General features: G+C 36.0%; 1 protein-coding gene and 1 long non-coding RNA gene across 6 annotated transcripts in view; one reads left to right on the top strand and one right to left on the bottom strand.

Moving 5' to 3' along the window:
- The window catches only part of Dgkb (diacylglycerol kinase beta), a 625,059-nt gene that overhangs the window by 416,123 nt on the left and 182,192 nt on the right, over window positions 1–26,744 (top strand). The gene's annotated exons all lie outside the window — the stretch shown is intronic.
- Window positions 23,318–26,744, bottom strand: part of LOC143443858 (uncharacterized) — a 48,476-nt gene continuing 45,049 nt past the window's right edge. Inside the window, exon 2 of the long non-coding RNA XR_013113175.1 lies at window positions 23,318–23,420. This is a non-coding gene — a long non-coding RNA (uncharacterized LOC143443858). The remainder of the gene's footprint in view (window positions 23,421–26,744) is intronic.

Here is a 26,744-nt window from a genome sequence, read left to right as displayed (position 1 = left end):
GCCCTGACCTCAGTCCAATGGTTGACTGTAGGTAACTGCATCTGTCTTTCAGTCAGCTGCTGGTAGAGGCTCTCAGAGAACAACCATGTTAGTCTCCTGTCTACAATCACAACATGTTATCAGTAAAAATGTCAGGGTTTGGTACTTGCCCATGGGATGGATTGCAAGATGGTCTGGTAACTCAGGGACTTTCCTTTCAATCTCTGCTCTATTTCCTATAGCCAGAAAAAATTGGGGGTTAAAATTTTGGAAGGTGGGTTAGTGACTCCATCCCTCACTGGAAGCCCTGTCTATCTACTGGAGGTGGTCTCTTCGGCTTCCATCTCTCCACTGTTGGGCATTTTGTCTAAAGATAGCATAGAATATATCAACACATTGGTCAAAGAAAATACAAGTACATAAGAAATAGTTTTTGTTTTAAAAGAAATACACCTAAGTAATTTTTTATTTGCCTTCCTGGCTCTGGATTCTAAAGCAAGAACAGATAGAATAAATATTTATTCTGGACCCAGGTCTTTTAGGAAAGTACTCAGAGATGAGTGGCCCAAGAAAGCCCATCATAGAACCAAGGAATAGGTCCAAATCAGACCCATGGACAATATCTCACATCACTTAAATCAATTGTTCAAAAGGAACAATTATTAGCTTAATAGCAGGAAGTAAAATCTTTATTTTTTTTGACCCATCTCCCACTCTGTGAATCGCCCAGTACTCCTAGTGCTAGGTAGTCCCAAAGAGGATCAGTTTACTTCATTCTAAACACTTGCAGGTTTGTTTGCCTTTGGTAGGTTGCAGGTAAGGGACATTGTGGACATTTCTTTCTGGTTTTGTACATGCAACAATCATTGAAAAAATCTAGGTAAGGCTTGAGAATACAGTTTTGAAGAAGTGTGATTTTGACAAGGATAGCACATAGATCTACAACTTTCCACCAGATTTCTCGAATGCTTTGTACTAGGGCCAGAAAGTGTTTTTCTATATTTGACCAAAAATGCATTTCTAAACTTATTGGCATTTATTTTACACAGAGATTATTTAACCCGAGTGTTAAGATTTTAGCCTTTAATGACCTCAGATATTATTTTATGCCAACCTGAGCTCTGATAAAAATATGTGTTCTTTGCTTTCCCTAAAGAGTTAGTTGAGGTATGGAAAGTGTTTTCAGTGGCCTTTGTAGCTACTTTTTCACCGGACACTCACGGTGATTTCTTCCCTTCCTCATTTCTTAGGCAGTGTCTTTAATAGAAATTGTACCTTTTGAAGGATCTGATATCTCTTCAATGCACCAACTAAAAATCTATGTTCTGGTGAGTGACTTTGCCTCTAGAACATAGCAGAATGGAAAAAACACAGCATTTTTTCTAATATTGATCCTGCCTGCAACAGGGAGTGGCGACTTCCTTAAATGACTAATTGTATAAGGTTTCACCAGTCCCAGTTTAGATTAGTCTCAAGTCCTAAGTGACAGTGTAGTATTTGTTGCTTTAATTTATTTATGTTTCAAAGTGCTTCTGGATTACAATTCTCTGTCTTTCCTCATCTTTTGGCCAGAAAGACTCTTTCCCTTTCACATCTTATTCCAATGATTATCTCCTACAAATGGTCTCTCATTTCCACACCTTCCAATACATGGACTCTTTTGATTCCAGGAATGTTGTGATACATAGATGTTGACTGTCTTCTCCAATCTGAGGATATTGAAAAGAGAAAAACGTGCTAATTGTGGTGAAGGTATAGATAAAGGGCTCGGATTCCACTCTACTGACGTGTTTGCTTGTAGGGCTGTAGCTCTATTTTCTTCAAAGGCTCACCTTTCAGCACATAGAAAAGTATTTAACAAATGTTAATTTTATGCACCTGCATGAAATTGAATACTGAGTTAAAAGGTTTTGGTTTTTTTTTTAATATATTGTAAGATGAGTATTCACCTGTGTATGCTAATTTTCTTTTGGTAAAATGGACAAGAAGAAGTCCCCCTGTAGATTTGTTGCTGTTTTGAGTATTTGGTTCCCAGCAGAATGAAAAGGTTGTGGGAAAAAATGACATGGCAGTTGGTAAAGAGAGAGCCAGTGTAACATTTCCCGTTTCCCGTAGGATGAGAGAGATTGACATTGCTTCCAAAAGGAAGACTTCCAGCTGAAACAGCTGAGATGCTTGTGTGATGTATCTGAGAATATAAATATCTGTTTTTAACCCTCTCTGATCGGAGACTCTTCAGTTGTCTGTGATTTGAAGAGGAAAGGATCTCTTCACCCTCCATTAGTCAATGGCTATCTCTAAGAATGCCTGCTTTTCTGTGACATAAGTTCATTAAATTTCTAAAACTAGTTTCCTCAAAGGCACTTTTAGTTGTGCTTTAGTAGGAGGCTTTATCTAATGGCGAATTGACTGAAACACTGGCATATTGTGACCTTGCCTTTATATAAAGGAAAAGTAACAATTAAAAAAAAAAAATCCACAGTTGAGGGTGTTAACATGGCTGGAATGAGAATTACAGAGAATGAGTTCCATGGACTGTCAGTTTGATTCTATAGCTCAGAAAGGTTCCTGGTTTCAAGAACAACCCTTGTCAAGAGAACATGCTAGTGCAGGAGCAAGATAAATGGCCAAGGAGTTACATGTAAATAGTTTCTGACATCTTTGTTTGAGAAGTTTACTTCCTTTTTGAAAACTAATGGATAGAGTGGGACCCTAATTAGGGTTCCCTAAGAGTTCTCCAATAGGAGTCACAGGGAGGTTGCTGATCGAGATTGGCAGAAAGGAGCATAAATTGATTTGATCACTAAAAGGCCTTGCATTTGGGGCTGATTTTAAAGTGGAAAATGGTTCCCCAAAGAAAATATACATCACAGGAGAATGAGAGGAAGAGAAGATAAAGAAAATTGAATGTCCGTCACTGATCAATTATTCAGAATCAATTATGGTTTGCTAGGGAAAGCATGCTGTGCCAAAGCCAAACCAAACTCAAGTAAGCATGAGGATTAATTACTCTCCTGCTTGTACAGGACTAGAGGAAGGAGGAGATAGGATCTGCCAGCAAAATTTTATTACTCTCTGGGAGCAGAACATAATTATGACACAAGGAGAGAGAAGATGTTCCTTCTGCAAGGCCTTTATTAGCAAGGAAGAAAATCTGAATTTAGCTTTTAAGAGAAAGATATCAGGATATATAATTTCTTCCAACAAATACTATCTGGATTAATCAGAGTTCTTGAGAGAAGCAAAAATCAGGGCATGCAACGGCATCCTCATTTGTATGTACGCTTTGTATCTAGTAGACTTGATCACAAAACTACTTAGAAAAAAAAATGTGTGTCTGGAACCTTGAGAGAGACTTCAGTTGGTAAATACTTTCTAGTCTGTCATGATACCCTGAGCTCTCTCCCCAGAACATACATTTTCAAAAGTCACATGTGGTGACACATGTTTGTAATCTTAGTGCTGTATAGTCAGAGATGGATAAATGTCTGTAGCTCACTGGCCAGCCAGTGTAGAATATTCAGAGAGTTCAAGGCCAGTGAGAGAGCATGTCCTAAAGAACAAAGTGCACTCATGTGCACCTGTACATAAATGTGCACTTGTATGTCACACATAGTAACACACACATACACGCACACACAAACACAGAGAAAGCAGCTGTGGTAATCACATACAATTTTTTCTCATTATATATTTAAAATATAGTGTTAATACATTATTATCAATACAGAGATCATTTAAGTACACAGATAATTAAGCATACAGTATATGGTATATGTAGATGCAATTCCTTTTATATAGAACTTAGTCATACACAGATTTTGATATCTTCATGGGCTTCTAGAATCAATCCACCATTATGTTAAGAACTACTATATGTATATCGTTATGGAGAACGTTTTGCATAATCTTCTTACTTAAAGATTTATCTAGTATATAAAACATTGTCTTCCAAAAGGTATAGTCTTTTGTTTGGACAAATAATTGAGTAAGTTACTTTTACTGAGCATATAATAAGAAATCCATACTTGCTGTACCTACTCAGGGACTAGGTCTAGTGGTATGGATAAGAACTCTCACATTTTGATGAGTATTTTACATACTTTTAATCATAAACTATATATAGACACAGCTAAACAGGGTAGAAGTTTTGCTACCATGATGTTAATGAGGAAAATGAATTAGCAAAAAATATAATTCTTTTAAAACCACCAGGAACACTCCCCACTGATCTAACATGGAGTAAAAACTATAATTCTTAAATTGTATTTTATAACTTTTATGGTAACACCATAGATGCCTTATTAGCAGTGAGTAAAGTCATCACAGACAAACTTAAAATGATAATATGATCATGGAATTGAAATTATGTGTTAATGTTAGGCAGGGACATAAGTTTTATCATTAATTTAGAATGTTCAATAGTTTTATAAAATTAGTTTTAATTTATCTTGAAACATTTTCTTTAAAATAACAAGCTAAGCTATAATAAACTATTTTAATCATAGGAACAGCACTGATTTTTATTTCAGAAAATCAACATTGACTATCATAAAAGAAGTGAAAGGGGTGTAAATGTTCATGGAGCCTATATTGAGTAAGGAATAAATAAAGCATAATCCTTTCCAAACAACTTGCTTCCTTCTCACTGAAGGAAATTTAAAAGTCTTCCTCCTGTCAGTAAGGACACTGATTCTTATTGTTGAAAAGTGTATGGTGTGTGTGTGTGTGTGTGTGTGTGTGTGTGTGTGTGTGTGTGTGTGTGCAAGGATGTGCATGAGTGCATTGTGTTACTTTTTCTTAAGATAGAACTTTAGTCCCAATAAGAACACTTTTTTATGCATAAGTAAATATAAACATGTGAGACAGTGTCTTTTTTTTTTCACATTTCACATTAGTGAGTGGAGTTGTTTTCAGCTGGTAGAAATTAAACAGCCTCTTATTTTCAGAGAGTGAATTGGTTAACTATAATACTAAAAAGAACTGTGGGGCCAACTATTTGAAATTTTTTTTTTTAAAAACTAGCCTCTTGCATACATGATTATGCACACGTTAATGAAGCACTGACCGCCCCCCCCCCCAACCCCCAAGATAGCTGAGTAAAGGAAAGAAAGAGCTTTTGCCAATGCAAATCTCATCGGGTGATGGCCTTGACAGAACATCCCACCACTGCTGTCAGCCGGAGCTGTTGTAAACAAGCTGCTGACGGGGACAATGACAATAATTAAGACAGTGTTAATGGGATATGGAGCCTCACAGTTATTTTTTCAGCTACAGTGAACTGAATGAATGCCAAGTAGTGCACATGGCTTAACCTCATAACAGGTTTGTGTGTACTGTGGTGATGTTGGCACTTTGGAGTTACAACTCGCAGATACATCCAGCCTCATAAGATTCTCATTGATGAAAGTCCAATGACTATGTTCATGTTATTATGAAATAAGAGTGGCTAAGTTAGCTTAGTCTGGACACTGTTTAGATTACACCCTGGCTATTTGGAATTTCAGAGGGTTAGAAACATTTTGGCTTATAACTTTTAATTCCTGGGGTGGTTTGAACCAGAATTAAGAGCATCAGAGACAATGGATTTCATTAGAAATGCTTTGCTGGCAAAATCAGGTGGTTAATGTCATAGGAAGTGCTGGCCACTGCAGATCTATATAAGTGAGCATATTTGGTGATCATTTTCAAAAGATAGAAGATGAGGATAGCAGACTGAGCAGGGAGGCATTCAGGGACACATTGAAATATAGGTTCCTAGAAACTCTCCATACTGTAAATCACTGGTGCTCATGATAACTTGCTTAGACTCATGTATTTTCAATGTTGCACCCACTATTCAATGAGATGTTTATGGAACATACAAATACTTCCTTAAGACACATTTCAGGCTTGATAAATTACAACATACAAAAGGAACAAACATGGTATGTCTAGACAGAATTCTTTTTTGCTTCAGCTTCTCTGCTTGAACTCAAATCAAAGGAAATAGCTGCATTACATAAAACACATTCAGTTGTAGAAAGGGAAATGTTTTGATCTCTATTAAATACTAGAAATAAAAAAAAAGTTTGAATGTACTCTGAAAAAGTGGGATTATTTATACCATCCTGAATGACAAATTTTTCAGAACAGGCTTTCCAGCAATTAGTCTTGCTCTAATGCTATTTCTACACTGGCAAGATGAAGGTGGTTCCTTGCCAGATCTCTGGAGAATATGGTGCTTTCTGTACAGGCACTAGTATCTATCCAAATGGCAGAGTATTAGCTTGTACTTGGCTAGAGTAGAGGCAGCAGCAGAGCCCTGGAGTATTCAAATTGGAGTTGTTGGGTGAGTTCTCTAAGGAGTTACCAGTTAATTTCTCCACAAGTCACAAGCATTAAACGTAACACACGGGAATCTGTGTGTTTTTCTATTTACTAGAGGACAACAATGGTGTCAGCTTCACCAGAGACCAGAGGAGTAATTTCACCTCACACTTTCTGTTAAACTAAGAGATTGTTGTGCAACTTCAAAATGAAATTTTCACAATTATCTATACATACTTCAGTGTGCAAAGGCATGTTTTGTGATAGTTTGATAAATCACTGGAGAACTTCCCTAAGAAAGAAACTATATTTTCTTGCCAAAATCCATGCTGGTTTTCATAATAATCTACAAATTCCATTAATATGATTCTTCATAAACTTTCTGATCAAAAGTGAGATATCTGGCAGACTATGAAGATTAGTTTTTTTAAAAATTCTTTCATTTTTATTAGATTCAAAGGCTTGAGAATCTTCTGAGCTCTATTCTATTTTAGAGAACTTCAAGAGAAATGACTTTTTCAAAGAACACCCTGTTGAAGTACATTTTCTTTGCCAATCTAGAAACATAATTTGGATGATGTCCCATACTCTGTCTCAATTTCAGCACTATCAGCTCTAAGTTTTCTTTAATCATTAGCCAACTATAAAATTCATTTTTCATGGAAGTAAATATATCAGATAGTCATTGCATATAGTAGTCAATTCTCTCTAATCCCAAATGTGAATACTTAATTATTCAAACCGTTTAGAAGTTTTGGTTACACATAGATACCACTTTTATAGAACTGAAGTTACTTTGAGTAAATTTAAATAATAAAATGTAATTTTCCATAAATTAATATAAATTTAATTACCTGCTACAAATTAATATTTTGGTTTTACCACATTAATATTGAGTTACAGATCATCATAAACCTGAAATATTACAGATAATAAGGTTTTTTTATACATATAGTGGATCCACACAGAAAAATCTCATGGATTCTCTGATTTTAACCACTTAGTAATCCCTCTTATCTCTCAGATATATATTTTAAGTATATTATAAAATACTTGAGACTATTGATGTTCTATAAGTAGTGATATTGGAATTTCACCAAAGAACAACTGAGGTGTAAAGAAGTTAAAGCAATAACTCATAGTTATGCATTTTATAAGTTGCAGGACACACTCCTGGTCATGTTTGTTTACATTCCCCAAGCCTCTGAGTTCACCATTTCTTTCCTCCAGAACATCGAGGATGAATATGAATCACTTAGCCTATTACATTTGGAGTCCTGGCTATCTCAATATAAAAGGTTTGCCCTCCAGAAGCCTGCAGATCTTTCTTATATTGAGGTAGCCTCAATGAACTTGACTAACCTGAAAACCTTAAAGACTTTTAAAATAATGTTCCCCTAACAACCACTGTTACATCTCACTCTATTTTCAGTCTCTATTTTCAATATCAGATCATGTGTTGGTATCTGGAACTCTATAGTTTTCCATAGATACCTCTTAAAGACACACTGACCACAGTCCCCACTAATCCCATTCCCATGTGTTGCTTCTAGACACCACTGATTGGCTTCTCCTCATTGTAATCATCAGATTCAAATGCTCACTGTGACTTTCACTTCTATAGATGATTTGCTCACTTGAAAAAGCAAAATGATAATGAAAACAACTCAAGGGTTTATCTTTGCATGTGACAGCCCGTGTTCCTTTTCTTGAAAGTGGAATTTATTAGCTTTTCAAAATGATAGTGTGAATTAGTCGAAATCATGATGTAAATTTGTGCTTAAAGCTTTAAAGGGTTTTAAAAGGATTGTGCCTTTGTTTCTAAGTACACATCATATTGATAGTCTTGGGGTTTTTTTTGTTTTGTTTTGTTTTGTTTTGTTGTTGGTGGTTTTTTGGTTTTTTCCAGACAGGGTTTCTCTGTGTAGCCCTGGCTGTCCTGGAACTCACTCTGTAGACCAGGCCGGTCTCGAACTCAGAATTCCGCCTGCCTCTGCCTCCCAAGTGCTGGGATTAAAGGTGTGTGCCACCACCGCCTGTCTATATTGATAGTCATTATTAGATGTCCATATTCATAATTTTCTTTTTTAAATCACAAGGACACAGTTAAGGACTCAACTAAAAGAAACTGAGGGACTATTTATGTGTGTTTAATTGAATTTTAACACAACTTTCAGAATGAATGCTATTTAACTTGTTTTTTTCCACTGTCCTCGTCTACAACCTTTCCAAATGGTCCTTATTGATCAAAATCATTTATAAAGATGAGATCGAAGTAGATATTTAAGTAACTACAGTAGGTGAGTATTTACAGTGCCGGTGTCACATTTTCTCCAATGGAGAAAGCATTCTTTGAAGTAGTTCCAATGTTTATTCTTAGGCTAAATGTTCAAAGTTTGCAGTAAAATTTGGCCATTTAAAGTCAGCCTCATTCATCTTGAAAGAAAACAAGCATGAAAGAAGGCTTCCAAGGCTATGACAACAAAGCTGAATTGATGAGCACTCCAGAACAATTAATTACTCCACTAGAGGCAGAAGACTCCAAGGTTAAACTTGTTATAAGAAAGCACCCACGCACTAGATGTTGGAATTAGTTGACAGGAGCAATGTGGAAAAAAGTGAACATGAATCAGTACATGGTCCAACCAAAGGGAAAGGTTGTCTAAAAAAGAGAGAGAACACAAAGCACAGAAGAGTCCCATGAACCATTAAGTTGGTGATATGGTGATTCTGAAATGCTAAAGAAAAGGAGCTATAAAGAGATTCAGATTGCATGAAAAGCAGTGTATTGGGCTAGGCTCTCTGTAGTGGGATGACTCCAACATGTCTCTGCAGTAAAACTCTGCTACCCATGTGGCAGTTTCTGATATCAAGACAGCAAAGAGCTAAGTGAAAAAGACGCTTGAAATGGGAGAATGGAAATGAGGAGAATTCTAATGTAAAGTAGTGTTTCTTACACTCCAGGAACACATTGCAGGTCAGAAGTAAGCCAATTATAATGATAACCAGCACACAAACAGGTTTTAGACTGCTCATTTCTATGTCAACAAACCTCTCATTGGATATCTTAGTTATTTGTATAGAAGACGACAGTGGTTAATGCTTATTGTCAAATTTTCTCATAATGAGAGAACAAAATTTATCTTGTCTATCTATAAAAATTTGCAAGAAATTCTAAACTTCATAGAGCTTTCCATGCCCAAACTTTTTGTTAAAATTAATTCCTCTCCTTCTTTTCTCCTTTCTTCCCTCCCTCTCTGTCTCTGTTTTTCTATCTGTCCCTATCCCTGTCTCTCTCTGTCTCTGTCTCTCTGTCTCTGTCTCTCTGTCTCTCTGTCTCTCTCTCTCTCTCTCTCACACACACACACACACTTATACACATGCACATGAGATACATAGTCACACTGATTGTATATTTTTTTTAAAAGATTTCTTTGTATTACTTTAATTTGTGAGTATGTACGCATGCTACATATCTCTACATATCTGGGAAGGTGCCAGGGGTAGAGGTATCAGATGGCCTGGAAGTATGTTCTAAACATACATACATATATATAAACTTAGCTCATTGTTAATAACTCTGTTTCATCTGCCTAGGAAAACAGAGAGAATATGTAACCACATTATGTCTCTTTACTCAGTGAAAGCCTGTATGTAGTCATTTACATGGTCCTGCTCTGTAGAGGTTCATTGTTCCATAACTCAATGAACAATTCCATAACAGAACAGGCTTAGCTATGAGAGACGTGGGGTATTGATAGAAGCATATTATTTCCTTAATAAGAGAATGTTTATAAGCATTTTAAATGCAGAGCTTGGAATATGTTTACTGCAAATTCAGTCTTGTGTTCATGTGTGCATGATTGTACATGTGTTTTCAAAGGCCAGAGAAGGACATCAGGTATCCCCCTTTTTCACTCTTCAGCCTTTCCCATTGAGGCGTGGTTATCCAGCTACTGAGAATTACCTCCCTCCACCTAACAGGGAGTTACAAGCATGTCTGGACACACTCAGCTTTCGTTTGTGTTCTGGGGATTCAACCTTAACTTTTCAGGCTTGTAGATGAAGCATTCTCTTTACTAAGCCCTGCCCCCAACACAAGTGTGCAACATTTTGAACATAGAATGCTGATTGTCTCTAATAGCTTGTCTTTACAGATCTATGTGAAATCGCAGTTGTTGAAGATTAAGCTTTTTGTGTCATTAGCAGCTTTAGACCTGGCTGCCTTTTGGTCAATGGACACACAGAACTAGGGTTCCTCCTACATTGGTGAACATGAAAATCACTTTTTCATTCAATTCCAAAGTTTTATGGAAACTTTGAACATAGCTAAGAATACAAAGAGTAATATGACTCCTGACATTTGGAAACAGAATCACATGCAACAAGAAATTAAAATGTCTTTTGTTTCAACCAGCTTTTGGGATAAGCTTCACAATTATCAAAGTGCTCCGACAGGCATTTGCTTTTTTAAGAGAGGTTCTTGATGGTGAGGCATGGTATTTGCTCCATACAAGATACTGTTTCTGGAATTAAATGATCTGATATATTTGTTTCATATAATGTGTTCATAATCTAATGCATACTAAACGATGGCACCCTTTGTTTACTATGAGACATTTCGTTTTAATGATTGTCTTTTTCAAGAAATATATTTTACTTAATTAAAAGAAGTACATAGTATTTTCGAGTAACATTTACAGGTAGATTAAAGTTTGTGAATTTTCATTATTTATATTTAGGAAGTATATTTAAAATATATTGTTTCCTAACCAATAAAGTTCTTTCATAAAGGAAGAAAATCAAATCCTAACTGACAATGTGAGGTTGACCTGGTCTGCTACCCTCCAGTGACATAGTCACGTAATTACAGTCCAGGGCAGCAAACTTCAGCTCCCACATTGATGACTCACAGTGGGAAAACTTATATTGAAGGTACATCTTCCAATGCATATTTTATAACCAAGCCATTTTACTTATTGCAGGGACCTGTGAAGTAGCATGCATTGGTTATGTTGAATCATTTTTAGATGAAAAAGTATTTTTCTTTTACTTGGAGAGATAAGTAATTATATGGGTTATATATAAAGTCATTTTTTTCATTTATTTTAAATTTACTGAGTTTATTCTATTTAAATAATTTATATCTTAATTTATTGAAAATAAAATAGTAAAATAAAAACCAAGAATAATACCAATAGACAATAATATTCAGAATCTGAGATACTACTTATTTGGTATTTATACCATTAAATATTTTATTGATGTGAATGTACACATTTAGACTTGGTCATTTTCTAACGTATTTTACTTTCTGAATTTAATAACATTATTATTCTTGTTTACATCAATCTCCATATGGTATATTTGTAGATCAGCTTAGAATGAGCTACATTAAATTGTTATAAAGTCACCTATAGGTCTCCTAGAAATAACTTCAAAATAATATATAAATGAGCAAAAAACAGAATAATAATATTAAAAAAAATATTTTCAACCAAAATTAGCTTTCAACTGCCAAGAATTGTGTCAAGGATTTTGTAATGCATAGAAGGTGAAACAGCAGAATGGAGAAATGGGAATAAGTGATAGGAGTAAACATATTTCATCAATTTATTCATTACCATAAATCAAGGCACTGTTAGATTTGCCTTTATGTTTAGAACAAGCATTTTATTGACTGTCTTTCATAATTAATAGCATTTACTCTTTAAATCAAATTAGTCCACTTTTCCCATTAAAGCCTTAGTGTAAGATCATTTTTTAAAGTATAAAGTGACCTTGACAAAAATGACGGATCGATAATGTGTTGATTAGGAGTCTATTTGCTCTAATAGTAAATGTTCCCTTGCTGTTAGTTCCTGTTGCAACACTCTCAGAGGTCAGAGTTCATTGCTATCTCCTGGCCGTGGTACTTTCTACAGAGAAAAAGTTGATCCTAGTGAGGCAAAACACTGATGGATTGACTTAGTCATCTGTATAGATTTTCTTAATACTTCTTTAATCAGCTCATTTTTGGATTCATGGTCATGTTAGAGGATATCCATCAACCGGGCAGGAAGGGAACTATGCTTTTGAATCTAGCATCATCAGAAGTTTGAGTTAAATTTAATCAATGAGGCCATGGAAGACATTCATTGTTACTGAAAAAGAAAGTTTTACTGTGCTTGAGTTTTTTTAGAAAAAAAAAAATATATGCACATCAAAGGGAAATTGATATCAGGAAGAAAGTTAATATATAATAGTAATTAATGTGAAAATTTATGGTTTAAAATGCTGAACAATTTAACTAGAACATGTTTATAGAACCTATTGGGTCCTTGTCTGAATGTAAGAATCAGTCCTGTGAAATAAGTTTATTTTTATTGCAGAAGGTTTTTGTAGCTGTCATAGCTGAGCCAAGGATTGCAAATATTTAAACAATGGTATGTTTAATAAATAACAGTCTTTGATGATATAGCCTTCATCAATAATATATGTGGGTGATCTGAACTAAAATAAATCTAGTCAGAGAAAAGAAGAGTTTGCATTGAGTAGCCAAGGGGAATGAAGGACAAATGAGATGCAATTAAGCAGAGAACAATTTAGTATAACCCTAATAGCAAAGTCTTTAATGATGCTTTGCCACAGATGAATTTGATTTAGAACTATCTCCCATGTTAAGTTGTAGAAACCCATCTCTTTAGCCACTTCAGTTTGGACAGGCCAAAGTTAATATGCTGAATGAGAAAATTGGAACTTCGTGAAGAAGCTAAATGACCTAATTGATCTTCTTTGCTATCACTGATTTTTAGATACCAGCATGAATTAAATGTAAGAGGGCTTTTTTCTATTTAAGATAATAACAAATGAACTGAATATACAAGTACATACCTTCCTTTTAGTTTACCATACAGCTGAGTCAATATTCCCCCTGGAGTTGGCCAGTTTCTATGAGTCCATATTGTTTTTGTCAAAGGCTCTAAGGATGACAGAAGCAAACTTCATGTCATACAAGTCAGGTCAGAAAGTTTGTTCATTTTCTCTAGTATATACAATACACATTGAGATTCTTTTCCTGGTTGAGAGACTAAGAAATCATCGAATTGGTAAAAATATTACCCTTGCCAATTCCATAAGGAACACTGGCCTAATACAAGAGTTAAACTAATGATGAGAAGAAAGGATAGAAGATAAATTTCAAAGACACTGTTAGCTAAGTTCCAAAAATAAGTATCTGTAATTCTATGAGAGTAGAGTGTGTCCCTGGAATATGTATTAACACACTTTTTCTGCAAAAGCCAAAGTGAAAATAATGATTCTTTGGAATCCATATTCTAAAATCAGTGACATTGTGTAGATTATTGTACTTCAAGTAAAAAATTAATTTCCACAGTGCATGTAGACATTATGCAAAATTTAATGCTAACTGAGTTGTAAATTAGCTTAATTAATGAGAAAAATAAAGTTTGCTTAAGTATTCAGCCATAGCTGATAAACCCCCTTCCTAAAAATGATTTAGCTTTCTCTAATTAAGTACAATTCTTTATATGAGAGAGTATTATAAAATTCTTTCAGTAAACTTACTATGGGGCATAAAAAAGGTGTGGTGATTTGAATGAAAATAGCTCCCATAGACCAATAGGGAATGGCAGTATTAGGAGGTGTGGCCTTATTGGAGTGGGCATGGCCTTGTTGCCGGAAGTATGTCACTTGGGGGTGGGCTTTGAGGTCTTAGATGTTCAATCTAGGCCCAGTGTCTCACTGTCTCTTCCTGCTGCCTGCTGATCCAGATGTTGAACTCTCAGGCATCTCTCCAGCACCTTGTCTGCCTACATGCCACCATGCTTTCTGCCTGAGCAATGATCAACTAGACTTATAAACTGTAAGCCAGCCCCCATTAAATGTTTTCTTTTAGAAGAGTTTGGTGTCTCCTCACAGCAATATTAAAGCTGTAATTATTCCTAATCAAAACAGAAGTCTTCTACTCATTTAAATGTGTCTAATCAAATGTTCTTCAGTTCTCATTTGTGAGTTTTAAGGGTATGTTATGATTTTAGCCAATGGTATTCTAAATTTTCAAATAGATATCAATTGAATTATTTGTCCACTCTCCACTCAGATTACAGACATCGACAGAGGTCTGTTTCCTTTGGTGTATTCATTCTACCAATGCCTGCCAGAGCTCCAGTGAGATCTGGAGATATTGCTGTTACATTTTGTTAAGCTTTTACTGCAGAAACAAAGTAAAAGATTGAGTTTATAAGCTTACATGTGGATTGCTGCTCTACATTTTTATATGTTTTTAGCAATCACATATTGAAATATGTATATCAAAGTGCATGTACTATTTGCCGATAGTTATGGGGCCATGGGATATTTTAGAAATATACCTATTTAGATAATTACACCATGATATTAACTTGATAGAGGAATCTTGCTGATCAGTTTCTTGTTAACTTGATATAAGCCAGAATAATCTGAGAAAAAGGAACCTCAGTTCAGAAAATTTCTTTGTTAGAATGACCTATAAGAAAAGTTTGTGTTTTCTTGATTAATGATTGATGTGGTAGGGACCAAAGCACTGTGGGTGGTGCTATCCCTGGGCAAGTGGTCTGGAATAGTGTTTTAAATGCCAGTTGAGCCTGCAAGCAGCACTTCTCTGTGTCCCCTGCTTCATTTCCTGCCTCCATGACCCTGCCTTGAGGTCTTGCTCTGACTTCCCTTGTTAATGCAATGTAATGCAATTTAATGTCATGTAAGCAGTTTGCTTCACAAGTTGCTTTTTGCTCATGGTCTTTATCAACAACAACAGAGCAAATCAACAATAGACTGCTGCTACTTATTAGTGTCCCTTTTATAAATTGGTATTTTTAAACATCAGAAAAATATACAGAAAATGAACATAGATAACATTTATATCTACTTAAATTTCCGAGGCATGTAGGTCTCCAGAGTTTCCTGACCAACAATAAATAGTCAAATACTAGCAAGATATATGCATTATTGTTTCAAGTATTATATTGTTTCAAGTAACACATTGAATTTATAAATGTACTCAAAGCTATCATTTTATATACATTTTCAAAAATTTATCAAATAATAATAATAATGTTTAATAATTTGAACTTTGATGGCAATGTTCAAGAAAAATCAGTTAAGAACATCAGATAAGTTTTGCAAACAATGTCCATTATTTTGATCGCACCTTTTCATACAATTAGTAGAATCTCTCAATATATTTTTTCAACCCAAGGTTAGAATGTGATCATAGTTAATACGTAGCACTCATTTTCATATTACATATGCACTCAGTACACTAAATACTGAAGAACAGAACATAATTTTCGATTTTAGACATGTATCATGTCTAAAGGATGGGGATGAATTATTTCCTGCCACCTTTCTGCCCTCTGGATGCTCAGCCTTCCAATAGTTACAGAACACAAAAGGTGAGAGAGGGAGAAGGCTGACTCATCTTCGCTAGACTAAATCTATCATACAGGGTAGGAGACAAAATAGAGAAAAACATATTTCCATACAAAATTAACTTTAGCTCTAACTCTCAAAAGCAATTTGATTCTCTGTAGCTCTATTTTTAACCCACCCAATAACTAACTAGCTAGTGGAAGTAATAAATAGGTCAAACTGCATACACACCAGCTTCATATTGTTTTTTTTTAAATATATTTTTCTCTAGAGCAGATGGCTGCATAATTTAATGTTTTCTATAAAACAAACTCTCTATATAATGAAGAGCAAAAACAATGTTAAAATTAAAGCCCTATTACTTGGGAGAAAAATAAAAGAAGTGGCAAATATTTTGCCACGAAAATAGTCGTCTCTCTGCTTGCTCTAAGTGAGGACCTTTGCACACGTGTTCTAATTCTAAAATTTTTCTGTGGATGTTTAACTTAAAAGAATTGTATTTACCCTTGTCAATTCTGTTATGATAATTTTACTTAAATATACCCCCGAAATGTTCTAGCTGGAATGTGGATGAAGAAGTGATGCCAAGTACCTGCAACCCTCGATGCGTAATGCAGCCTCTGCTTTCTTTTTGTATGGGTTGTTTTAATAAAGGAGCTCACACTTCGCCAATATATAAATTTAAACTTTTCCAGTGATTATAACTAATCATCTTTGGCACTGATCAGGAAAATAACAGATTTCATGAAGGTTATCTATATAGGATATTTTAAATGAATTATTTCAACTTTATACTAACCTCCTAATAAGCCAGGAAACATGAATGGCATGTGGAGGAGAGGACAGTCCACACTGAGCAAACAAGGGAGGTCAGTTCTTTAAAATAATTACTTTGCCTCCCAGCAGACTCATTCTAAGTCTCTTCAAATTTTATTAGCAATAAATTATTAAAAATTACTATGGTGGGTGGTGATACATGCCTTTGATCCAGGTACTCAGGAGGCAGAGGCAGGTGTATATTCTTGAATTGGAGGCCAGCATGGTCTACATAGAGCTAGCTCTGGGACAGCTGGTGCTACACAGCGAAGCCCTGTCTCAAAACAAAACAAAATTACAATTAAACTATTGAAATCATGAAAGACCTTTCATGTGCTCCTGAGGGGTGGGGTGGCATTTTGGTTTGCTGGCTTCAGAAAGGAGGGTATTAAGTCATTGGCATTATTCTGAGTCATGCAAGTATTAATTGAATACATGAGATGGAGAGGTCCAAGTCCTAAAAGTTCCGAATCCAAGTGTGTGCACCACAGCCTACCCAGAACTGAGCTCCTGACACATTTTGTCTTGAATCAGCAGTACTGTATGCCTTTTCATATCCAAATTATTGTCTCACCCCCATGTTGGGGGGGGGGGGGAGTCTTAGTCTTATGTTGTTTGCCAACCAGCAGAACTCTGAGCTTTAATTTGTCCTCTCTGTTGAAAGTGATTCAGCGTAAAGTGCGTTCAGAGGGTGGCTTCATCTTTGAACTTTAACAAGGGCTGCTGATGGATGTGGTCCATTTAAATGGACAACAGAGAGCCGAACTAGATAACGAACTTATTATTTCTCTCGGAGGATTATAGGTTAGTCCCGAAGGAGTGCAGTAAGCCACAGCAAATCCATATCTACTGGCTAAACAATAGCCAGAAGGCTGACTAGAAATATTGATTTACTTTCTAGGCTATTTAGGCCTTAATGGCGGAGAAAAGCTGAAGTGCTGTTTACCTTTCTGCCAGAATCGACCAAACAACCAGTCCATTTTTTACAGGTTTTTGATTGATTTCGCTTAGAGGAATTAGAGGTGATTTATTTTTAAGCTGAAAGCAAGTCGTAAATATCTCCAACGGCACAGGTTCCCTGAGAGGAAATGTTAAGTGGAAACACTGAGAGGAACTTTGTTGCGGATCAATGGGGACAGGTACCAGGCTTCGCTGAGAGCTGTCGGGTGTCATACACCTTTCCACAGCCCTGTCAGGACTATAATCTCTCGGCTTCAGCTCCTCTTCTTTTGAAAGCTCTCAAGTTCACCAGGCTTGAATAAATTTAATCGCCTGACTGAATTTCAGCCAGATGCACCCTGCTGACTTTCAACGGGTCCTAGATGGGACAGCATAATGGTGTGTGAGGCTCGCAGGGTGCATTTTCGATGTTTGATGGGTGAAAACAGTAATTTATCACACAAGTGGCAATTTTCCATGATTCTTCAATCCCACACACAGAAAATGTGTATAACTCCAACAAAGGAATGAAGCAGACACACAAAAGAGGGCTCATCCAAAGTGCAGTTGCGTGACTCTGACTTTTACAAACTCATCCAACGTGCTGCTTGCTTGTCTGACGTTTACAAACAGCCGAACGCTTAAATGAGTGCTAATATTGAAAGATATCTTTCAAGACTAATGACGAAAGTCAGTTGTGATGTACTCTTGAAGCTGCAAGGTGTGAGGAGGTCGTGAGGAAAGGGCAAGGGGTGTTTCAAATGATCTTTCGAGAGTGCTTGCCTTCACGCTCTGAATTGGTTAACAAAGGGGTAAAGAAGAACTCTAGCAATTCTGTATAAAAGCCTGTTCCCTGTTGGCAGGCAAGGTAGAATGGCGTTCAACAAGCTACCAGTTTCATCTTTGTGCCTTTCTGTCTACCCTCCTCATTTTTTTTAAAATGGTGCTACTTGAAGTATTCCCATTTTCCCATAATGCCAAAATTATTTTACTGCCATTTTTTATTAATAGAAACCAATTCAGAACCTCAGCACTCATCAATTTATTTGTTTGTATGTTTTTTAGAACATATAGTCATCTTTATGTCATAAGAATTGTCCCTGAAAATGAAAGATTTCCATCGTGACATATTGATAGAAAGTTTCCATAATACTTCAAATTTTATGCACTAAAAATACAATCAAATAATGCTTTCAGCCTAGAAGGATGGTAGGCTTCCTTTCATCTTTCTTCTTTTAGGCATCTGTTATATTTGCTTAACCTGTTAAAAAAAAAAACTAATGTCATGAGAAAGTTTTATGAGGCATGTCTGCAGTCCTGACATTTAGACCAGATAGTCACCAGTTCATGACCGATCTGAGCCCTGTAGTGAAGGTGAAAATGGACACACCTGCATTAACATTCATTTTCTAGCTTCACATTATACAGGAGCATTTGCCTAATCTGCAAGGAAGAATCCTCCACAATTCTAGGCAGCCTATTAGGTATTTCCTAACAGGGAGAATTTGAAAGTTACTTCAGCCGGCAATGCAAATCTATGAAATGGGATTAAAAGAATAAGACTTACTTCCTAATAGTATTGAGAAGATGAGCGTGCATATGGTGCAATAAAACGCACGTGCATTAAAAATGGTGACCAATTATTTGCACATTTAGCCCTAACGTTGGTTTCCCCAAGCCTAAGTATTGTGGTTTCATGATATGTCCTGTGTCTTCCTTGTTTTCTCTTTGTACCAACTGTCATTAAAGTAATATCCATTAGTCTATAACAAACCAGAAGACGTCTATTTGATAGATCAATTAAAATTATGAGCATTAACGTTTTCTATCTGTTTCTATTTACATTTTTCTTCTTCTTTTGTCTACCGTCTCCCTCAAGATGCCTGAACCTTTAGAAGAGGCATCTCCTGGGGAGACGGTGCACATGTACATGTTCATAAACTTAACAGCCCAGTTGCTGGAGATCTGCAGAAGCCGTTGGCTACAATTGGCAGAATTTCTGTTGACCCCGAGCACCAATAAGCAGCAAGCTTCATTTCCCTAACTGGGCTGCCTCAGTAGGAGAGAATGCACCTAGTCCTGCAGAGACTTGATGTGCCAGGGGGATACCCACGAGGGTTTTGGGGTGGCAGGGGCATTTCACCCTATTAGAGAATGGGAGGAGAACATGGGGAAGAGACTATATAAGGGGGAAACCTGGAGCGGGGCAGCAATCCCTATATAACATGGGATTACATCTGTGGTCTGATTTAATTCTTTCTCACCCACTCTTTTGACTAAAATTTCTGCTTGGGAAGCGATTCCTGTGGTCAGGATTGCCTTCCCACCACAGGTTCCTCCCGCTTGATAAATGAGAAGGCAATAAGAGTTGATGCAGGCATCATACATTAGGGCAAAAGGCCACAAGCAGCCCAGATTTTCCCTACACGTGGAGGAGGTGTGAGACGAATCATTTTCTTCTTAGCTGGGGAATTTAAACAGAGATACTTGCTAAGAAAAAGTATGAAATTTGAAGAAATCTTTTAAAAATCATATCTGAAAGTGAAATACACCAGTAAAGAAAACAACAGCTGTTGCTATGGAGCTGAGCTGGGTTTAAAACGCTAGCTTAAGACAATGATTATAAATGCAATATTGCCTCATCCCGTCCCAGGCTTCCAGGCCTACAGCAACTCAGAGAAAATTTCCCACATGCCATGTGGAACTGTGGTTCTGAAATATAGTAAAGTTCATATGTTCAAATAAGTTCACAGAAGTCCCATCCTCTCAGTCTTAGAAATTCAGTGATTTTCAGTTTTTAAAAGCTCTGCTACTTTGCATTTTCAGACCTTAGTTTTGTTTTGTTTGTTTGTTTGCTTGTTTGTGTTTTCAGTAAAATGTACTGTTTTCTTCTAGTACTGTTTTCTTCTATTTGAATGACGATGATGAGAGTCAGTACCATTTGGATCTTTCTCCCTAATAATTCCAGATGTTTGCAGAACACAGTGCTGTTGCTACGACTGTTGTGATGTACAATCTGTACGCATTCCTCTTTTCATCCATGTCATCTACATTCTCATAAAGAAACCATGTGCTTTCTGAAAGTGTCAACGCAGAAATAAATTATCTGTCCATTAACAGGTTCTTCCAAATGACACACTCAAGGCCATTCTTTCCTGATTATTTACAGTTGGAACACTAGTTTTTGTGCTGTGGGACAAATACATCTCCCTGCCTTTTTCCGAACTTCTCATTTCCATGTGGCTAAGTTATGGCTGAGAAGACAAATACAAAGTTTTTCGGGGGACACGGAGGATGCTTGAAGGTAGATAACCTGTTTATAATGGAGCTTCCTTTTTTTGCTCCTTAGATAGTCTTTTTCACCAGGATCATTACCCTAATATTAGGATGTCACAATGGAAGGCCAGCTAAACACATTCCATGGTAACACAGAGAAAACAGTCCATACCACAAAGCCCACAATATTTCTCTAAGTGAAATTATCACCTGCTTAAACTAATATGATTTAAAACTATATTCTATCTCAGGCTAAAATGATCTCAACTGAACTTCTGAAACACTGGAAACTGATCCTAAGCCACACTTAATGATTTTATAAAAGCTTATCTTCCTTGGGTATTGCTTCTGGTCCTGGTGCACCTTGGATGGCCAAGGTAATGATTTCCTCTAGAAGAGAAGGGAAAACAAGTTGGAATGACACTCAGGGGCTCTGTGATCTCAAATAATCTTCTCCAAGAGTGAAATGAAGCAGTATGTACAGGAACCATGATTTTAAAACTGTCTGTTGAATCTTACTCTTACTACAGGCCTCTCTCTGCAGGCTGTTCTACAATCAAAGAGAGAGCTCTAATTGTGCCCCTGGGAAGTTCCCCGGCAATCAGAACAAGCCATGACAATGTTCAGTGTCTTCACTAGACAGTACACTGTCACCATACTTTTATTCTATTTTTAATATTCTGGAGGAAATAAAGTAGGGAACTATTGGCTGAGTCAATATGAAATTCCATATCAGGAAAGTCTTTATTTTACCTTCTGGACACCTTCTGTTATTTTTTTTTCTGACTCTATAAATACGAGGGAAACTTGACGTTGTGAAATCTCAAGATTTTTGGTCCTTTATATCATATATATTCCTTTTATAAAAAGGGTCTCCAAGTGCTTAACTTCACAAGAGTTGCTATATTGTTCATAATAAAGTGGTATGCATTTCTGACTGGTCATGAATAAAAATAAGAACCATTAAAACTTTCCCCGTGAGAAATACCAGGCTCTTCCTTCTATAAGACAACTTATACTTGCACTTTGGTATATGTATGTGCATGTGTGCACTGAAAGTAGCATAGTGTGTACATTTGTGCTCACATATAATTTTTCAAAGACCATTGAGAATGGAGTACTGATCAGATATCTGTCACTCTAACAAGTACCTGAAATAATCAATGGATCTTAAGAAAGAAAGTGCTGTCCTAGACTTCCAGGATCTGGCCCATTATCAAGAAGACCTAAGGCCTCTAGGCTTCTGGAGAACATTTCTGAAGAGAGCAATGCAGAGCAAATCTTCTCTCTGATGACCTAGAAGATAAAGATTGCTTGAAATCCCAGAGGTCCATTCAGGACCTCACCCACAAGGGTCTAACAGTTATCCACTATGCACTCTTATCCTTCTCAGCATGCCTAGTGGATACAAGCTGGAGATGAATCACAAATCCATAAGCCTTTAGGAACATTTGGTCATTACCATTAGTAGTAAATAGATACTACTAAATGCAAAAAGGAAAAAAAATTATATTTGAGTTAATTAAAAGATGTCTTCCTCGCTATCATATAAGGGTTGGTAATAGATCTTTTTAGAAAAAAGAATGCCACCTTCTATATCGGTGCACAAGAACTCTACTAATTACAGGTAAGAAAGTCCAGAATCATACACTGTCTCACCTCAAGAGGTGCCCTTTCCTGTTACACCTGCATGCAGTCCTCATCCATCTTACCAGCAGCAATCAGGAGAGCACTAGTAGACTAACAGAGGTGAGATGTCAGATAAACCTGACTTGCATTCCTAAAACTGAATTGAATCCATAAAATGGAAAAGGACAATGGCTGTTATGAATCTTTAGAAAATGCATACCCTAAGAACCAGAAGATGGTATTCTAAGAAAATGACTGCCTTATTACTAAAAGGTTAAAGAACAAAGAACCAGCATCCTGGGTTTGAGTGTTGTTATACTTTAAACACGGGTAGAATCTAGAAATGGGGTGAACAGCATCATCATGATCCTAGCATAATTTCAATCAGTAAAATATCATTATTAAAGCATAATTTTAAAACAGGAGAAAATGGGAAAACTCACATTCTGACAATGACAGAAAGGATTCTTATTGAATCTAAATGGAGAATTGGCTGGAAAAAAAATTCTATGGAGATTCTATTTTCTGGTGTCTGAAATGTATATAAAAGCTATTCATGCTACAAGGAGTTGCCCTCTGAATTGAATATAGCAGTGCATGCTGAGCCCTCCATGTGGCCTCTGACTGCAGGCATGCAGTAAGTTTTGCTACTTGAGTTAACCTTAGAGTTATATCTGAGATCATCAAGTTCTAACAAAAAAAAGTACAAATGGAGGTACATAAAATTCTAAGACTGAAATCCATTTATGTCATGACTTAAATTGATCTATCAGAAATGATCATAGCACAACATGGGGACCAGATACCAATACAGGGATCTTACCTGATGAGGGATGTACAAAGAGAAGGAGACTGAGCCCCCATCCTGTGGCTTCCTCTTTTTCCCAACCTGCATTAAGTGTAGACTTTCCAAAGAGCTTTTGCCTGTCATCCACAGGGCTTTTTCATATCTGGACATACCTTTACAGAGTAGTTTGTGACCACATGTGCTACTGATGGCATACATATTCCATCTGCCACACAGAAACAAGTTGTCTTGGCTCTGGAAGTGACCAGTGATCAATCTAGGCAGAGAAATATAGGTTGCATGTTACTTGTAGTGTAGTCTGGAAAGTTGAAGACCACAGGGATAATAAATTCTGTATTCTGGGAATGAGGAAGAAGAATTAATCCTGATGAGAGAGAGAGAGAGAGAGAGAGAGAGAGAGAGAGAGAGAGAGACAGAGAGAGACAGAGAGAGACAGAGAGAGACAGATAGAGACAGAGAACTGAGAACTGAATGAAATTCAGTACAAATTCACAAGAGTCTCCACACGAACCTTTGGATCATATAGAGAACCACTAACCAAAATAAGCTGCATTTCTTTGCTGAGGTAGAAAATCAAGAACCTAATGGAATATAACCTTTAATTCTTATCATTTAAGACACAAATTAGTCACAATGCAAGTGATTTCTCTGTATGCTGTACAAACATGTAATAAAAAATAAAATTGAAAAATAAAACATAAACTAAGTGGAAAGATAAACACTTTGGTGAGTTTGGAATGTGTGTGCGTGTTAAATTAATTACCTTGTTTTTATATCTACTGGAAACTGTGGTAGTAATCACTAAAATAGACCATTACGATCTTGTCAAGTTGAACTCACATAAAACCCATATGGATTATTTCGGATTTCAAATGTCAAAAGTCTAAATAAACTTGTCTGGTTTTTGGAGCCTGGTTTTCCGAGTTGTTCTTATGGTCTTATCAGGAGTTTCTGGAAGGAGTATACTTCAGTTTCCTTACCTTTTAATGTCCTTAACTCTAATTATATCTTCAAGGTTCACTTTAGCCATGTAGCAAATACAAGTTTTAAAGACTGGATTTTGCTTACCATTCCAATAAAATACAATGTAGAGTGCCTGAGAAGGGTTAAAACAGAAACTTTTAAAAATGCAGGAAAATAGATAGTATGATAGTATAGCACTCTGTGCCCAATCCGTGCTCAGAAAATTATATGAAGCTAACATGTGAAGAAGCAACAACTAACCTTTATTTATTTCTTCTTGTCTTTTCTTTCTTTTTCCTTCTCAATACACTGAAGTGAAGCTTTCCTTGTGCTCTAGCACAGCAATATCCCAGCCTTTTCTTAACTTTCTATATTCAGACAGGGTTGTACTAAATGATCATGGCTGTCTTGGCCTTTTGTAGCACAGACTGGCCTTGAACTGAGATCTTGACACCACAGTTTTCCATGTTATCTTAGACTACAAGATGTAAGACAAGGGCTAGCCTGAAGTTCTTTTTTTTTTTTAAATAATAATCACACAGTGTTTTAAGTTAAGAAGCTAACTAAAACTACGCTATAATCACTAGCCATAATATTACATAGGTCAGTGATTTATAGAAATAACAAACCCCCACTACTGGTACAATAAACAAAAGCAAGTCAAAGAGTAGAAGCAATCTCATAAGCCTCTAGCATCAATTATCAGGGAGTTTTCTGTATTCTGTGGCATCCCAGTATTTCTGACAAAGTTGAGAACCACGTCATTTTATTTATATAAGCCACTAGTGGTGTTGCTTTTTCAATGTATTCTACCTATTTGTTTTCCAATTAATCCTGATTTAAAACATGATGCTACAATCCATGGAAGAAAACAAAGGTATGTATACATTGAAAGGCTATTTAAAAATCTTTCAAGGATGGACAGTGAATCATTAAATGTAATTTTATGTGAGCTTTGCACATAGCTAAGTATATAAAAAGTAATATGCCACTTAGCATTCAAGGATAAAACCACATATATTCAGAGCCTGTAACTCTTCAGCTTCAACCAGCTCTTAAGATGGGCTTCACAGTTATTAAAGCAAATGTGTAATATCAATTTGGAAGAATTATTAAAATAAAAGCAGCCATTTAACGCCTTCTGAAATCACGATGTAGAGGATCATTTGACAATAATCAAAATATTCTTCTATTCTTTTTTTCTCATTCTTTGAATTGCGAAAATTCTCAAAAACAAACAAATAAGTGAAAGTTAGCGAGACTCTCAATAATTCCTTTAAACTATCTAATAATAGATTTCATCATAGAATTTCTAGTAGTATGGTGCCTTAACTCTAAAGTTGGTTCAACAAAAATAATTTTATGCATGTTTAATGGCTTACAGATGATGAAAAGAAGTAGAGGCCTTTAGTTAAAGAGGGTTTAAAACGAACACTTGCTGAATTCAGTATAATGAGACAAGAAAGGGAAGTCAGAGAAATGAATTTGATATGCAAATAACAAATTTGGAGAAGAAGGTTAGTGTTATGGGGAAAGTCTTGAAAGTGCATATGCAGTGTAGCAGACTCCAGTGCTCTTGAGAAAGATGTTGATAAATACTTGGGAAAAATTATTTTCATTACTTGACATTTATGACAATCTCATTGCAATCTACTTCATTTTTAGTCAAAATTTCTTCCTATCCTTCCAGATCCGATTTGTAAACAGCCACCTACTCTATTAATGTACATATTTATAATGGACAAAAGAAAAATAACACTGACTTTTTTTTGTCCCAATTGTATTTGCACAATAATCAAGTATAAAAGAGCCTGAAGAAAGAGAGTTATTTATCTAGAACAAGTTACTTTTTTATGACTTCTGAGGTTTGTATTTTCAATACACAAACTAGTATACACCTCCCCTAATAAGGGTGTTTTATTCAGACATGTGCATTGCTTAAATGATGTTAGCCTCTAATGAAGCATAGGACTTTAAACAATTTTTATTCCTATACAAATATTGCCTATGTCATTGTCTAGAATATAAGTGACATTTTAAATCTTTGGAGATACTACACCAACATTCAATAATTTTTTCAAGACAATTTTATTTTGGAATAATTTTAGATTCACAGAAAATTTACCAAGATTGTACAGAGAATTCCTGCATGTGTTTTATCTCTGTCTCCTTAAAGTTAGTATCTTATGTAATCGTGGTATATGTGCCAAACTTAAACATGAATATTCAGAAGTAAAAAATTAACCTTCCTCTTTTTTCTCTGTTTATTTGGGCAAATGGATCAGAATATCATTTTCTCTTCTCCTGGGAATCATGAGACTTCTAAATCAATGTCCAAATCATTACTACATCAAAATTCACAGGATAGGAAAAAAAATCTTGGAGCCTAGAATTCAATACCCTTGTCTGCTGTCATGCTGTGCCTTTCTAGAAGTCAGTTATCTGAATGGTCCCAAACAGTTTGGGCAGTGCTGCCTGTACAGTCTAAATAATCTCAAGTGTTTGAGACAAGAACTTAAGTATTCCAACTACACTTAAAAATCACAGGCTGATGGGGTCCTCCTTCTATGAACTGGGCACTGGAGAGATAGAATCTTAAAACGTTATAGAAGAAAGA

This window comes from Arvicanthis niloticus, chromosome 11 (assembly GCF_011762505.2).
Source record: "Arvicanthis niloticus isolate mArvNil1 chromosome 11, mArvNil1.pat.X, whole genome shotgun sequence".
NCBI lineage: Eukaryota > Metazoa > Chordata > Mammalia > Rodentia > Muridae > Arvicanthis > Arvicanthis niloticus.
The sequence above is the reverse complement of the archived record's forward strand: the minus strand, read 5'-3'. Positions and strand labels throughout refer to the sequence as shown.